Source organism: Caretta caretta, chromosome 23 (genome assembly GCF_965140235.1).
Source record: "Caretta caretta isolate rCarCar2 chromosome 23, rCarCar1.hap1, whole genome shotgun sequence".
In the NCBI taxonomy this organism is placed as follows: Eukaryota; Metazoa; Chordata; order Testudines; family Cheloniidae; genus Caretta; species Caretta caretta.
This window is the reverse complement of record NC_134228.1, coordinates 494,302-511,164: the sequence shown is the minus strand read 5'-3', so window position 1 is coordinate 511,164 and position 16,863 is coordinate 494,302. Positions and strand designations below refer to the sequence as shown.

General features: G+C 47.2%; 1 protein-coding gene across 1 annotated transcript in view; it reads right to left on the bottom strand.

Annotated features, from left to right (window-relative positions):
• The window catches only part of LOC125628124 (angiogenin-2-like), a 240,871-nt gene that overhangs the window by 166,176 nt on the left and 57,832 nt on the right, over positions 1–16,863 (bottom strand). The window lies entirely within an intron of this gene.

Sequence of the window (16,863 nt, the reverse complement as noted above, 5' to 3'; positions counted from 1 at the left end):
CGTTGGCACCTACAGGAGTCTTGGCTACAAAGTGACCACAGCTCATATGATTTTAAAGACTTTAAACTGTGTCAACATTAAAGGGGTGCATGTGAGTGGGGGGAGGGGAGGGTGGTTTTCAACCAAGTTAAGATAAGCCAATCAAAAAGCCAAACCAGGTTTGCACTATGACCTCCGATTAGTGCTGTGCTGGTTACTTTTACCCAGCTCTCCTATGGAAAGGGCTGCCATCTGAAGGCCTGGGGCATGATTCCAATCCGCATTAGTCAGGCCACAGGACACCAGCCAGACTCCAGCAGGAGGGGCTCTGCCTGCATGCCTTGTTTATGCATGTGGAATGAGCTGCACGGCTTGGTTAAAAAGGTTTTATCCCTTGTTCTCTACATTTAAAGTGTCAGTTGGTATTTTAAGCTTTTCTCTGTTCTGGCTCAGTGCGTGCTGGCGTCACATGGCTCTGAAACAGCTTTCCTCATCAAGCGATAGTTCTGCACTGAGCTTGAGATCCGTCGCGCAGCAAGGGGCTGCATCAGCCTCAGACAGGGTGCGGGGAGGATTTTGAATGTTTTGTAAGTATTGTTAATAATCCTCGGAGCTGGGGAATGCTGCTCCAGTCAAAGCTGCACTGGAGAGGAAAGACAGTGCAACACGGGTGCCTGTTCTAAGTAGAAGTGCCAGGATAACAGGGGGGAGTGGGTGAGAGAGGCAGTGTGGTCCAATTCTGTGCTTTGCCACTACCGTACAGTGTGCCTGGGGCACATCCCCTGTCCGTTTCCTCTCCCCATCTGTGGTCTTGTCTGTTTAGCTTGTCAGCTGCTTAGGGCAGGAACTCTCTCTTACTTTGCGTATGTACAGCTTCCCACTCAATGGAGCCCTGATCTCAGTTGGGCTGCCGAGGTGTTACCATAATACAAGAGTGAACACAATCCGATTATGGAGCCAGAAACCAGCATTCCAACAATCATGACTAATCCTATCCTCCAAATATCTGCTTTTTGCTGGACGGGTGGTCCATAGATTATTGCAGAAGACTCTAGAAATGCAAAGGGCCCAGTTCTCCATTGCCTTGCACAATCATTTACACCAGTGCCAAGTGAGAACAGAAGCTGCCCTTTGGATTTAGTAGAGTTTGTGCTCACTTTGGACTGGTGCAGCTGACTGCATACAGTGCAGCGGAGAACTCAGCCCAGGCTGTGGATCAGCACCCAGACACTTCAGCTGCAAAGCAATCGGTGGTACTGTGAATCCCACCTCATGCAAACAAAAGCATTGCTCTGTTTCCATAATAAGAATATTCATACTCCAGTCACATGCACTCAGGATTGTGGCTCAGCTGTGCTGGGAGCCGTACAAATACAAACAAATATATGGGCCTTGCCGCATAGAACTTGCAGTCTAAAGACCTGAACTCTGTCCAGCACCTTGAGCAGTCATTTTGCATCGCTGTAAACACCACCGTTGTAATTTGGTAGCATTGTACATCCAGCTGGTGTAAATGGCTCCACAAGGAGAAAAGCAATGGAGGGTCCAGCCATAAAGCTCCATTTTCCCATCTCTTCAATAGTGGAAGAATTCTCCCCTAGTGTGCACAGAGAGTCAGGCATACAGAGGAAGGAGCCCAACCTGCCTTCTTGTGCATTCTGCTGTCCCTTCCTTCTCACTCAGAAATCAAACAAATTGCTAAGACATGGATAAATGCAAAAGTCGGTGAAGCGATACCATATCGGAGACTCCATCAAACCCATTACAGCCTCCGCCTCTCTAGGCTCAGGGGCTTAGCATGATCCCAGCACTGCTGTAGCTGCCTGGTGCGACTGTTCTCAGTTAACCGATAATGATTGAGAGTCACACTTCAAAATTGTATCAGCCCACAGCAGCCAAACAATCTAAACAAGGTGAGGGGAATAACTATCCACTGGGACCCAAAAGTAAGCAGTTGACAGGCGCTGCTCATTTGTGGGTCAGTGTCTAGGGACTATAAGTTGGATAGAAAGGTAGCGATCAATGGCTCCACGTGTAGTTGGCAGCCAGTATCAAGCGGAGTGCCTCAAGTGTCGGTCCTGGGGCTGGGTTTGTTCAATATCTTCATTAATGATCTGGAGGATGGTGTGGATTGCACCCTCAGCAAGTTTGCAGATGACACTAAACTGGAAGGAGAGGTAGATACGCCGGAGGGTAGGGATAGGATACAGAGGGACCTAGACAAATTAGAGGATTGCGCCAAAAGAAATCTGATGCGGTTCAACAAATGCAGAGTCCTGCACTTAGGATGGAAAAATCCCATGCACCGCTACAGACTAGGGACCGAATGGCTCGGCAGCAGTTCTGCAGAAAAGGACCTAGGGGTGACAGTGGACGAGAAGCTGGATATGAGTCAACAATAGGCCCTTGTTGCCAAGAAGACTAACGGCATTTTGGGCTCTATAAGTAGGGGCATTGCCAGCAGATTGAGGGATGTGATGTTCCCCTCTATTCAACATTGGTGAGGCCTCATAGAATCATAGAATTACAGAGTTGGAAGGGATCTCAGGAGGCCATCTAGTCCAACCCCCTGCACAGAGCAGGACCAATCCCAACCAAATCATCCCAGCCAGGGCTTTGTCAAGCCTGATCAGAAAATTCTAAGGAAGGGGATTCCACCACCTCCCTAGGTAACGCATTCCAGTGTTTTACCACCCTCCTAGTTAAAAAGTTTTTCCTAATATCCAACCTAAATCTCCCCCACTGCAACTTGAGACCATTATTCCTTGTTCTGTCATCTGCTACCACTGAGAACAGCCTAGATCCATCCTCTTTGGAACCCCCTTTCAGGTAGTTGAAAGCAGCTATCAAATCCCCCCTCATTCTTCTCTTCTGCAGGCTAAACAATCCCAGTTCCCTCAGCCTCTCCTCATAAGTCGTGTTCCAGACCCCTAATCATTTTGGAGTCATCTGGAGTAGCGTGTCCAGTTTTGGGCCCCACACTACAAGAAGGATGTGGAAAAATTGGAAAACGTCCAGCAGAGGGCAACAAAAATTATTAGGGGACTGGAACACGTGACTTACGAGGAGAGGCTGAGGGAACTGGGATTGTTTAGTCTGCGGAAGAGAAGAATGAGGGGGGATTTGATAGCTGCTTTCAACTACCTGAAAGGGGGTTCCAAAGAGGATGAATCTAGGCTGTTCTCAGTGGTAGCAGATGACAGAACAAGGAATAATGGTCTCAAGTTGCAGTGGGGGAGGTTTAGGTTGGATATTAGGAAAAACTTTTTAACTAGGAGGGTGGTGAAACACTGGAATGCGTTACCTAGGGAGGTGGTGCAATCTCCTTCCTTCGAGGTTTTTAAGATCAGGAGTGACAAAGCCCTGGCTGGGATGATTTAGTTGGGGATTGGTCCTGCTTTGAGCAGGGGGTTGGACTAGATGACCTCCTGAGGTCCCTTCCAACCCTGATATTCTATGATTCTGTGACTCTGGGCTAAGAGTCAGGAGTCCTCAGTTCTATTCCCATGTCAGCCATTCATCTGCTGTGAAAGTCACTTCCCCTCTGGATGTATTTCCCCTCCCACTATTTATCATTTAGCCAGCAGGATTGTCTGGCTGTGTAGACTCCCTCCTTAGGTCCTACGCTACCAGCACTCCCAGCTATTTTCGAGACACCACTGATTTCCTGAGGAAACTACAATCCATTGGTGATCTTCCTGAAAACACCATCCTGGCCACTATGGATGTAGAAGCCCTCTACACCAACATTCCACACAAAGATGGACTACAAGCCTTTAGGAACAGTATCTCCGATAATGTCACAGCAAACCTGGTGGCTGAACTTTGTGACTTTGTCCTCACCCATAACTATTTCACATTTGGGGACAATGTATACCTTCAAATCAGCGGCCCTGCTATGGGTACCTGCATGGCCCCACAGTATGCCAACATTTTTATGGCTGACTTAGAACAACGCTTCCTCAGCTCTCGTCCCCTAATGCCCCTACTCTACTTGCGCTAGATTGATGACATCTTCATCATCTGGACCCATGGAAAAGCAGCCCTTGAGGAATTCCACCACGATTTCAACAATTTCCATCCCATCATCAACCTCAACCTGGACCCGTCCAGACAAGAGATCCACTTCCTGGACACTACGATGCTAATAAGCGATGGTCACATAAACACCACCCTATACCAGAAACCTACTGACCGCTATTCCTACCTACATGCCTCCAGCTTTCATCCAGACCACACCACACAATCCATTGTCTACAGCCAAGCTCTATGATACAACCGCATTTGCTCCAACCCCTCAGACAGAGGCAAACACCTACAAGATCTCTATCGAGCGTTCTTACAACTAAAATACCCACCTGCTGAAGTGAAGAAACAGGAACCTATCCTTGCAACAAAGCCCGTTGCCAACTCTGTCCACATATCTATTCAAGGGACACCATCATAGGACCTAATCACATCAGCCACACTGTAAGAGGCTCGTTCACCAGCACATCTACCAATGTGATATATGCCATCATATGCCAGCAATGCCCCTCTGCCATGTACATTGGCTAAACTGGACAGTCTCTACGTAAAAGAATAAATGGACACAAATCAGACGTCAAGAATTATAACATTCAAAAACCAATGGGAGAACATTTCAATCTCTCTGGTCACTCGATTACAGACCTAACAGTGGCAATATTACAAGAAAGAAAACTTCAAAACAGACTCCAACGAGAGACTGCTGAATTGGAATTAATTTACGAACTGGACACTATTAAATTAGGCTTGAATAAAGACTGGGAGTGGATGGGTCATTACACAAAGTAAAACTATTTCCCCATGTTTATTCCCCCCACCACCACTATTCCTCAGACGTTCTTGTCAACTGCTGGAAATGGCCCACCTTGATTATCACTACAAAAGCCCCCCGCTGGTAATAGCTCACCTTACCTGATCACTCTCGTTACAGTGTGTATGGTAACACCCATTGTTTCATGTTCTCTGTGTATATAAATCTGCCCACTGTATTTTCCACTGCATGCATCCGATGAAGTGAGCTGTAGCTCACAAAAGCTTATGCTCAAATAAATTTGCTAGTCTCTAAGGTGCCACAAGTCCTCCTTTTCTTTTTACCATTTATCTTGTGTCTGTTTCGATTGTAAGCTCTTTGGGGTGGTGGGGGGCTGTCTCTTAAACTGTGTTTGTATAGTACATTAGTTCACTGGGGTCCTGATCTCACCTGGGCTTTCAGGAGCTCTCGCCTGAGACCTAGCCCTGCTCCCACTGGAGCCAATGGAAATTTTGCTGCTGGGAATCCAGTCTGTTCTCTGAGAAAACCCTTGAAGACAGAAAACTCTGCTAAGAAAGAGTGAATCCTCAGTGCCGTGCAAGAAACCCAAAGAGGGAGATCACGGACTATTGCACGTGTATGGGAAATGTAGAAAGGAAGCATTGTCCAGTGGGTAGGGCACTGAACTGGGATGAGGGAAATGGGGGTTCAATGCTTAGTTCTGCCAGTGACCTTGGCAAGTCCCTTCCCCTGCCTGTGCCCATGTCCCCTTCCACCCCACTTCAACTAAATAAAACTGAAAGCTCTGTGGGATAGTGACTGTCTCTCACTCTGTGTCTCTGCAGCACCCGGCCCAATTGGGGCCCTCCTCCGATCAGGGCCTGTGCAGCGCCCGGCCCAATTCCCCCTCGGATCTCAGTCAGGGCCTCTATCTGCTACTGCAACACACACAATAAAAATTAGGTTTCAGAGTAGCAGCCATGAAGTGAGCTGTAGCTCATGAAAGCTTATGCTCAAATAAATTGGTTAGTCTTTAAAGGTGCCACTAGTATTCCTTTTCTTTTTAATAAAAATTAGTTTCTTCCTACTCCTCCATCAATTCAAGACCAGCTCAAGCCCTGAATCATCAAGGTTCAGAGCTATGGACTTGGGGGGCTCTCACCCACTGGACACAGCCACTAAGCGCCCACGTCTAATATTTGCTCTCTGTTTCTTTAGTGACGGATTTTCTAGAACATATTAATGCATCTTTGCAGGGTGGAAGACTGTGTAGGTTTATAGCAATATCCTCATTGATTTTCCCCAGAGAGGGGGCTGACAGGGAGCACTCCAGTGATGGATCTGCCCACTTCAGTGGAATCACCACCACCAGACCTATTATGCTCTTTGTTATTCCACAGTTTGAATGATTTGACCAATTCACACGGGAAGGAAATAAATAGCATAAAGACTGAGGTTTCAATTTCACCTCCAGGAGGGCTGGGAATGGCTGGTAGGCTGTCACTGCCCTTGAGAGTGAATGGGGTTCCCTCACCACAAATGCTGCCCATTTGTATGTATAATAGGGAGGGGCAAAGATCACTTAAGAGGCAGTCAGGAGAGGCAATTGGCGAAATTCCTCCAGTGGAGGAGAGGCAGACAGAGGACAAGGGCTGCCGGGAAGCAGCAGACACATGAGTGTTCTAAATGGCAGGAGGGAAAGGGAAAAGGGAGCCATAAAGTGATCCAAGAGAGACTTTGGGGGGAATTCAGGACTTGGGGCTGGAGCAGTTCCTAGGCCTTTCGCTGGCCCCCTGACCAGGGAGGAATTTGACGCTGTGGCACCTGGCTGCATTTTGCACAGCTTACAAATGGGGCCATTTAAAATGCCAAATTCCTGCTGAAGACCTGGGAGCTTCTGAGGCAGGGAGAAGAGAGAGCCAGAACCAGCCACCCAAGCACCCAGGCTGGCACAGCTCACATTCAGCTGAAGGCATTAATGGCTAGAGACAGCTCAAAAGCCTCTCTTTACAAGGGCCAGGTTCACAATGAGCCCAACGCTCCCTGCCCCTTGGATTGTTATGCCTACTGGGGGGGAAATGCTGCTGAATCCGAATGGCAACATTGTGTCCTGGTGACAATGACTGCATGAGGTGCAGCGCACTGGAGAATAAGGCCCATTGCTCCTAAAGGACTATTTAGGAGGAGCTGAGGCACCATGTGAAATATTTAGCTCCTGCAGCTGGAGCATGAAAATAACCCTATGGCCTTATTTCCCTCCTACTGCTTGGAACAGGGCATCAAGGAGAAAGGGCTGTGTCCAATTTTCCCACCAAGGGACCTACCCTCAAGTGAATTAGAGACAGCCAGGTATTAGGGTCTCTCCAATTTACATTTATACAAGCCCGGTAGGATTTTACGTTTTAGGAGCATTAGTCTTGATCTACAATTGCTTCCCACGACTCATGTGTCTTTGAAGGGACTCCAGGGGCTCCCGCAATGTCTTTAATGAGCCCATTTTGCTGGCTGACTAGAAGGAAGGTTCAGAGTCCAGAGTCCTGTAATTACATGAAAGCCAAGCTGGTCCCATCTGTCCTGCAGCCTCCCAGGTCTCCGGATTTTAGATTTCTTTAGTTAAAAGAGAGAGAGATTTAAGATAAAATTATTCTTTTGTGCTTCCCGAGCTCTCTCCGCACAATGAAGCATCCCCATTGTGCTGTCTTGGGCTGAAGACTGTGCTGTCTTGATTGCTTTCAAACAATGGCAAGAAGGAAAAATATATTTCTCTCCCTCGGTTCCCTTTCTCTTGAGCTGTCTTCAGCTCCCTCATCACCCCTTTTTATACCACCTGGGACGAGTAGAGGTCACTCAATTAATCCAGGCTTCAGCCTCCAACAAAATGTACCTAGTATTTATTGACCATTCTTCGTCACGTTTGCAAAGAAAACTATGAAATCCAGTGACTGTAGGATTATTTTGTAAAGGTTGTGGCAGTACAAGAGAGTCCTATATGGGTTGGCTGTGTAGCCCTATATGGTTCCATGGAATTACAGCATATCCCGAGGACAAATGCATCTCCCTTAACACAGTGGTTCTCAACCAGGGGTATGCGTCCCCCGGGGGGGTATACAGAGGTCTTCCGGGGGGTACATAAACTCATCTAGGTATTTTACAACAGGCTACATAAAAAACCCTAGCAAAGTCAATACAAACTAAAATTTCATACAAACAACGACCTGTTTATACTGCTCTGTATACGATCCACCAAAATGTAAGTGAAATATTTATATTCCAGTTGATTTATTTTATAATTGTATGGTAACTGAGAAAGTCAGCAATTTTTCAGCAATAGTGCGCAGTGACACTTTTGTATTTTTATGTCTGATTTTGTAAGCAAGTAGTTTTTAAGTGAGGTGAAATGTGGGGTACGCAAGACAAATCAGACTCCTGAAAGGATGCAGTAGTCTGGAAAGGTTGAGAGTCACTGCTGTAACATACTCAGAGAGCCTCTGTGCAGCCCTGCTCTTTTTACTCCCTTTCATTACAGGACCCATACTCAGAGCTTCTGGGGTTTTCGGCCTCTCTCTTTGCCCTCTGGGAATAGATCTCTCCATCCCATTTACTTGAATACGCATAACAACAACAGCAGCAATAACATCACTGCCTGAAGCTGCATCTGAAGACAGGGCCCTATTCCACTAAACCCTGGGCAAATATAGGGACCCAGTTGCTGCCCCCGGAGAGCTGGCAGTGTAAACAGACAAGGGATGGGAAGGGAAGACAGAGTCACAGATAAGGGAAATGACTTGCCAAAACTCATGCAGCAGGGAACAGAACCCAGGTGTCCTGACTCACTACACCAACCTCTCCCATGGACCACAGCCCAAGCTCACATAGCTAGAATAGAATCCAGGCTGGCCAGCTCCCAGAACAGCACTCTGAAGGCCAGACCACACTCTCCTGCCTGCTGCTAGCTCCCTGTGGGAAGTCTGGGTCTTTAGGCCCCTACGTGACACATCCAAAGTGCATCACCTCCTCATAGGAGGGTCTGGCATATTCAAAAGCAGGCCAGAGTGACTTTTCAGCTGGGGGACCAATACTATTCTCCTCTTTCATATTGACAGACATGGCAGGTCAGTTTCAAGTAGTGCTGTTGATTAATCACAGTTAACTCACGCGATTAACTCAAAAAAATTTGTGTTTAAAAAAATTAATCACAATTAATCGCAGTTTTAATCGCACTGCTAAACAATAGAATATCAATGGAAATTTATTAAATATTTTGGATGTTTTTCTATATTTTCAGACATACTGATTTCAATTGCAACACAGGATACAAAGTGTACAGTGCTCACTTTATATTATTTTTATTACAAATACTGTCACTGTAAAAGCGATAAACAAAAATAGTATTTTTCAATTCACCTCATAAGTATTGTAGTGCAATCTCTCTATCGTGAAAGTGCAATTTAGAAACGTAGATTTTTTTTGTTACATAACTACACTCAAAAACAAAACAATGTAAAATTTCAGAGCCCACAAGTCCACTCAGGCCTCCTTCTTGTTCAGCCAATCGCTAAGACAGACAAGTTTGTTTACATTTGCAGGAGATAATGCTGCCTGCTTCTTATTTACAATGTCACCTCAAAGTGAGAACAAGCGTTCACATGGCAATTTTGTAGCAGGCATTGCAAGGTATTTACATGCCAGATATGCTAAACATTCGTATGCCCCTTCATGCTTCAACCACCAGAGGACATGCTTCTATGCTGATGACGCTCGTTAAAAAAATAATGCGTTAATGAAATCTGTGAATGAACTCCTTGGGAGAGAGTTGTATGTCTCCTGCTCTGCGTTACTCACATTGTGCCATACATTTTATGTTATAGCAGTCTCAGATGATGACGCAGCACGATCGTTTCAAGAACGCTTTCACTGCAGATTTGACAAAATGCAAAGAAGGTACCAATGTGAGATTTCTAAAGATAGCTACAGCACTCCTCCCAAGGTTTAAGAATCTGAAGTGCCTTCCAAAATCTGAGAGGGACGAGGTGTGGCGCATGCTTTCAGAAGTCTTAAAAGAGCAACACACTGATGTGGAAACTACGAACCCAAACCACAGGGGAAAAAAAAATATATCAACCTTTCGCTGGTGGCATCTGACTCGCATGTTCATTTTCATCATCTGTCAGTCCGCTCTGCTTTGGATTGTTGTCGAGCAGAACCAAATCATCAGCATGGACGCACGTCCTCTGGAATGGTGGTTGAAGCATGAAGGGACATATGAATATTTGGTGCATCTGGCATGTAAATATCTTGCAACATCAGCTACAACAATGCTTGTCAACGCCTGTTCTCACTTTCAGGTGACAATGTAAACAAGAAGCGGGTAGCATTATCTCACGTAAATAGAAACAAACTTGTTTGTCTGAGCGATTGGTTGAACAAGAAGTAGGACTGAGTGGACTTGTAGGCTCTGAAGTTCCACATTGTTTTGTTTTTTAATGCAGTTATTTGTGTCCATAATTCTACATTTGTAAGTTCAACTTTCATGACAAAGACTGCACTATGCTACTTGTATTAGGTGAATTGAAAAATACAATTTATATTGTTTTTTACAGCACAAATATTTGTAATAAAAATATAAAGTGAGCACTGTACCCCTTGTATTCTGTTGTAATTGAAATATATATGAAAGTGTAGAAAACATCCAAAAATATTTAAATAAATGGTATTCTATTTTTTAATTGCGCGATTAATTGCTATTAATTTTTTTAAATTGCTTAACAGCCCTAGTTTCAAGACAAAAAACATCAGAACTTGGGCCTGGCTAGGTCTCCATTGCCATGCCCCCAGTGCAGCTCTCTGCACCTGTGAAAAGCAGGCTGCTACTCTTAATTTGCATACCTGCTTTGCACAGGTGCAAATGACGACTGCAAATGACAAGGTACAGGGAAAGGAAGGTACCGGCCTGCTGACTCTAAGGGTATGTCTATACTACCCACCGGAATGGCGGGCAGCGATCGATCCAGTGGGGGTTGATTTATCGCGTCTAGTCTAGACATGATAAATCGACCCCCAAGTGCTCTCCCGTTGACTCCTGTACTCCACGGCGAGGTGCAGGCAGAATCGACGGGGGAGCGGCAGCCGTCGACTCACCACAGTGAAGACACCGCAGTGAGTAGGTCTAAGTATGTCAGCTTCAGCTACGTTATTCACATAGCTGAAGTTGAGTAACTTAGATTGATCCTCCCACCCCCCACTTGTGTAGACCAGGCCTAAGACCCCTTTTATCTCTGGCAAATGTTTCCAGCTGACACCCACAGACTAACCAGTAGAGGGCAGCGTCTACCTGAACTTGCACTGGACAGTCATACTGTATATGCACATTAAGTATGTGCAAATTCCCTTTAAAAAAAACCCTAAAAACCAGATTTTTAAGGAAAGGCGCATATTGTTTGGGCAAGGGGAGAAAATTGTGCATTGCAAACATTGTAGGGGAAAGTCGCAAGGTCTGTAGCACAACACAGTGTGGCCACAAACAACTGCAACACCTCTGCACACAAGAGGCAATTCCCCCTCCCTGACCTCTGATCAACCTGTAATTAATCGTGGCATTGAGTCCCACCTGATGGGGAATTCATTGCTAGTCCCCATCCTTATACGCAGTTCCCATCCAGAATCGTTTGCTGTCTCAGCCAATCACTGGGTGAAGCATTCCAGCTACCATAGCCATTCCCTCTGCTGAGAGTAACTGCATGTGTCCTGATTTGCATCATATACTGTATTCATTTCCCTCTTGTGCCTCTAGGACATGAGGCTGTTAATTTTTCTAGCAAGAACCAGCCTACGTACAACTACAGAGTTACACAAATAATAGTCAGGAGAACATAGAAACAACAAGTGATTGTCATTTGAATTAGAGCAGCACCAGGGTACATTGGGGCCTTGTTGTGCCAGGGGCTGCATGGACACAGAATGAGAGAGAGTCCCTGCCAGAAAGAGCTGCCAGTCTAACTAGTCAGGACAGACAAAGGAAACGTTATTATCCCTATTTCGGGGACCCGTCACTTTTAAGACCAGAAGGGACATTAGCTCACCTAGCCTGGCCTCCCATATAATCCATACGGGTCACGATGAATGACCCAGAGAGATGAAGTGACTTGTCCAAGGTCACACAGGGAGTCTGGGGCAGAGCCGGGAATTGAACCCACATCTCCTGAGGTCAATGTCTTACCCACAACCCCTCTCCCTCACATCCTTAGAGCTTCCAGTCCATGAGTCGTCTCTCTCCGTTCAGGAACACGGAACACATAAGGCACTGTGACAAAATATTATTCTGTCTCTTGGGGCAAAGGGAACATTTATAATGTTTATGCTGCAGACTCAGAGTTCGGTAAAGACACGATTTGGTACCAGGTGTGATTAAAGTCACAGAACAAACAGTTCCTCATGAGCTGCTGCAGTGGCGTGCTTTGCTCAAATACTTGTGCTGCAGGGACCCTTCCCTGGTGTAACAGAAAGTCCAGTGCCCGTACATCTGGTCAACACCCCTGACTCTTGGCCCCATGATTCTTGTAATAAGCAGCACCTCCCAGGGCTTCTACCTAGAGGTCCAGTCCCTCCCGCTGTAGCTGGGTCTGTCACAGGAGCTTGCTCCAATCCTGTATCTTCCAAGTGTCTTCCCCCCACCCCAGACTTCCTCCTCTCCCTGTTCCCCACAGGTTACCTACTACCAGGAGTTCTTCTCTCTCTTCCCGCAGCCCCTCAAACTTCAGTCTGAAACCCGCTCAGGCTTTACCATCACTTCCTCATGGGCTTCATCCTGTTAACCCATGGTTAACCATCCCAGTCGGCAAGTTCACAAACCATATTGCTAAATGGGGGCTGACCCTGGGCAAAGGGACCCTGCTATGGAAGATGTGAACCTCTGCTGTCGGGAACTGGTACTGAATTCAGCAAAATGCCGATGGCTAGATCCCCAGCTGGTGTAGGGATCTGTGCCAGATTATACCTGCTTGAGGCTCTGGCCCTACCAATACTGGGAATGCACTGAGCACAATATCCACTAAGTGGTCAGAGCCCCTACTAGGCTAGGGTGATGCAAACAACTGAGTCTAGTCAAACCAGAAATGGACACGTCATAGAGAAATTAACCTGTCCCCTTTTCTCTCTCCCCCCTGCCAGCAGCAGCCAGTTACAATGGGCCCAGGGAGAGTAAATATACCCCTCAGTAAAATCTACAGAGGACAAAGCTTTGTCTGACCATTGTCTGCAGTGTTTGGATCTCATTATCCATCATCTGAGATTCTAAGCATCTAACTCATTTTCCTTTAATTCCCAGATTTATAAGAGCCATCTGCATCCAGCAGATTATTTTTCATTATGCATCATTAGTTCCGGTATTTACAGAAGAGGCAAAATGACAATGAGGATCATAGCTTTAAAAACATCCAAATCTTTTACAGGGGGAGAATGCTCTGTTTGCTCCAGGGATATTGCAATAATTGAAATGTGACAGGTCTGGAAACAGGAATTAAAATTCTACATGGAGAGAGTATGCAGGAATCGCCAAACGGGATCAACTCATCTAGCCCACTCTCCTTTGGCCAGCTGCTCACGTGGAAACTGGAAGAACCCTTACTTGGGGCAGCTACAGGATAAAGCTTTTTCCTAGTTCCCATTAGCGAGTGGTTGGCTGGTATAGCAATAAATCTCCATCTCTTCTTCAGTGTAGCGCCAAGAGGTTGGCTGAGACCGTGCTCGGCACAGCTCCTACCTGCAGCCAGAGATGGTTCCTGCCCCTCAGACCATACTGACAAAGAAGGCAACATTACACCCCCACTCCATGTTACAGATGGGGAACTGAAGCACAGGGAGATCACATGGCTTGCCCAGGGTCACATACTGAGGAGCCGGGGATTTGACCCAGATCTCCGGAGTTCCATGCAATTCTTTAAACGCACCATCATCCTTGTCTTCCTCTGTGGTTCCTGCCTCCTGGACCCATCTCCTTTGGCAGTGACCTATGCAAAATTCTTAAACTACATCTCCTTGCTGGGCTTCTAACTCCCACAAGGCTTGTCTACACAGAGACCTACACTGGTTTAACTAAAGGGGAGAATTTCAACCAAATGAGTTCAGCTGGTGCAAATCTCCATGTGGACACTGATTTCAGTTCTGGCTTAGTTTAATAATAAATAACAACAATATCATCTAGCTTTTATACAGCACTTTTCACCAATAGATATTGAAGCATTTTACAAAGGTGGTAAGCATGATCATCCCCATTTTACAGTTTGTGCCTCAGTTTCCTTGAGCGAGGAAGTGATTTCCTCAAGGACGCCCAGCAGGCTAGTGGCTGAGCGGGGAATAGAAGTCAGGTCTCCTGAGTCCCAGCCCAGTGCTCTATAGCCACTGAACAACAGCTTCCCAAGTTAATTAGGAACAGGTTGAAGCTAAACCAAAATAAGCCACCCTTAACCGATACTCCCAGCCTTTCTAGGGGCGGGTCTCTGGCTGGTGTTACACAGGAGGTCAGATTGCTCCCTTCAGGCCTGAAAAATCACTGGAAACGGTTGTAGATGTGTCCAGATGAGTGTTTGCACTAGCTTAACTGTGACAGTGTACATGTGTAGACAAGGCCTCAGAGTCCATCCTCTCCTCTACACCCGGAGGTGCTAAAAGAAGGGTCTATTCCTGCCAGGGCGTTCTGGTCAGCGCCTCACAATGGCACCCCAGGGAAAGGAGAGAAGTGCGGAGTTCCATGCTGCAGGTGAAGCAGTTTCTGCTGGGAAGGGGCTGGGAGCACATGTAAGAGTTAAATGCCTCTTAGAAGTTTCTAACCCCCTGCCCCACTGACGAGCTGCTTCCACGTATGCTGTAAATTGGCCTCTGCCCAGCTCCACTCATTAAGCAACAGCTACCGTTGCCATAAATCAAGGGGCTGACAGCTTGTTTAATGCAGGACCTGGGCTATGCTTCGTGGGCATGTTCCCAGAATAGCATCAGTTCCAAGGTACTGTGCAGCCTGCTTGCTGAGATTCCGTGTCACGGGGAGATGCTGGAGTCTTGGCCTTATAAGACACCCAGGGCAGCTTTCTATACAAATGTCAAAGCAAAACTCCACTCAAACCCTCCAGACATCGCACAACCACAAGCTGCACCTGGCTTTAATGCAAAGCCCCAAACTGGCCTCCTGGTTTATAAAAAAAGCCCAATGATTGGGTTCTCCCACTGGCCTGCACCTTCTAAAGTCATCTGCCCCCGTGCAAAATGCTGCTCTTTGGACCTAGGAGCACTCTGCACATGGCATGCACGAAGCAATGGTCAATCAGACCCCATGCAAGGATGAGACAATGGTGCAGGGAGGCAGGAGGAACTGGGAAACCTTTAGGGGAAGGAGTGGCCTATAAAGGAGTGATGCCCTGTAGCACAAAGGGGAGGACACATGACGTTAATGGAGAGGCCAAGAGATTTGGTTCCTCACTGGGGGCATGACGTTTCCAACTCCATGTCCTCAGAGAATGGATCACAAGCGCGTCCTCTCACCTGCCATTGCACTGGGAGCTCTCAGGTACAGCAGGGGGATACAAGGAGCATGTGGCATGTGGATAAAGACCTGGGCTTGGGACTCACAGATTCTTGGCTCCACTCCCTCCTCAGCCACAGCTGCATGGCATGAAAGGGCAAGTGACGAAGGCCAGTGGCTCTCAACCAGGGGTCTGGAGCCCACTGTGGGGGTCACAAGCAGATTTCAGGGGAGCATTAGACTTGCTGGGGCCCAGGGCAGAAAGCCAAAGCCCCACCGCCTGGGCCTGAAGCCGAAGCCTGAGCAACTTAGCTTCACAGGGCCGCCTGTGGCGTGGGGCTCGGGGCAACTGCCCAGCTTGCTACCCCCCAACTTTGACCCTGGCTTTTATATACAGAGAAACAGTTGTTGTGGCACAGATGGGCCGTGGAATTTTTATGGCAAGTTCGGGGGGTGGAGGCGCCTCAGAAAAAAAAGGGTTGAGAACCCCTGATGCAGGCCATGATTGTCCAAAGTGACTAAGGGTTTTGGGTGCCCAACATGGACACACCGTACAGGGGGCCTGATCTTCAGAGGGCAGGTGCAGAGTCCTTGAAGATGCTTCACGCTGGGTCCCCAAAATCATGTTGCTGGATGATCTTGCCCTTAGTCTCTGAGCCTCTGTTCTCAGGCTGTAAAACAGGGTTAGCAACACTTCCTTTGTCTGCCTTGTCCATTCAGACTGCAAGCTTTCGGGGGTCAAGGGGCTGCTGTAGCACAAATACAACATAAACATTTGATACAGCACCGCAAAGTTTCTGGGGTCACTTGGGAGCGATTTGTGGGTGTTGTTTAATGCCAGATAAACAGCTATGTTCCCCCTGCAATGTTCAACACTTGCTGAGAAAGAACACACAACATAAGCCCTTGATGCGGCAAGATTTTCCACACACACTCTTAGCATCTTGCACAGCCTCTCCTACCCCACGCACCTCAGCACACCCATCTCTTGGGGGAGAAGAAAGGCACTCTGTACAGTCAAGCAGCCCTGCGTTTTCTCAGTGCACAGGCAAGCTGTTTGGATGTGCTGATGTATTTGTTTCCAAAAGGTTGCAAGGAATCAAGGATGACTCAAAAGCACCTGGAGCACTGCTGACCTTTGGCATTTTCTGCTTGGTCAGCATTCTTACCCCCAAGAGGCTCCCAGGCTCAGCACACCCCATTCAGACAAGAAAGGATAAAACACCAGAACCGGTGTCTTTTAACTGCTTCTGGAATAAGAACACCCACACATGGAGTTACTCAGGAGTAGCTATTCCAGAATAACTCCCCATGTGGACAAGCCCTCAGTGCCAGCCAGCCGCAGCAAGGCCATTGCCAGAGGGAAAGCTCTGGTGCCCTGCCCCAACAGAGTGATTTAAATCTGACATGGGTGGTGAGCTATCAGGGAGAAATGGGGTCTTTAGTCTCCATGGCAGGGGGCGGTGGCTGTCTCTTGCACTTGCCTACCCAAAAAGCGAGACTGAACTACTCATTTCTCACAGGTCACTGAAGAGCTCTCACAGAGCAGTGACTTCTGGCCACCACTGACTTGTCCTCAGTGAAGCCACTCCAGCAA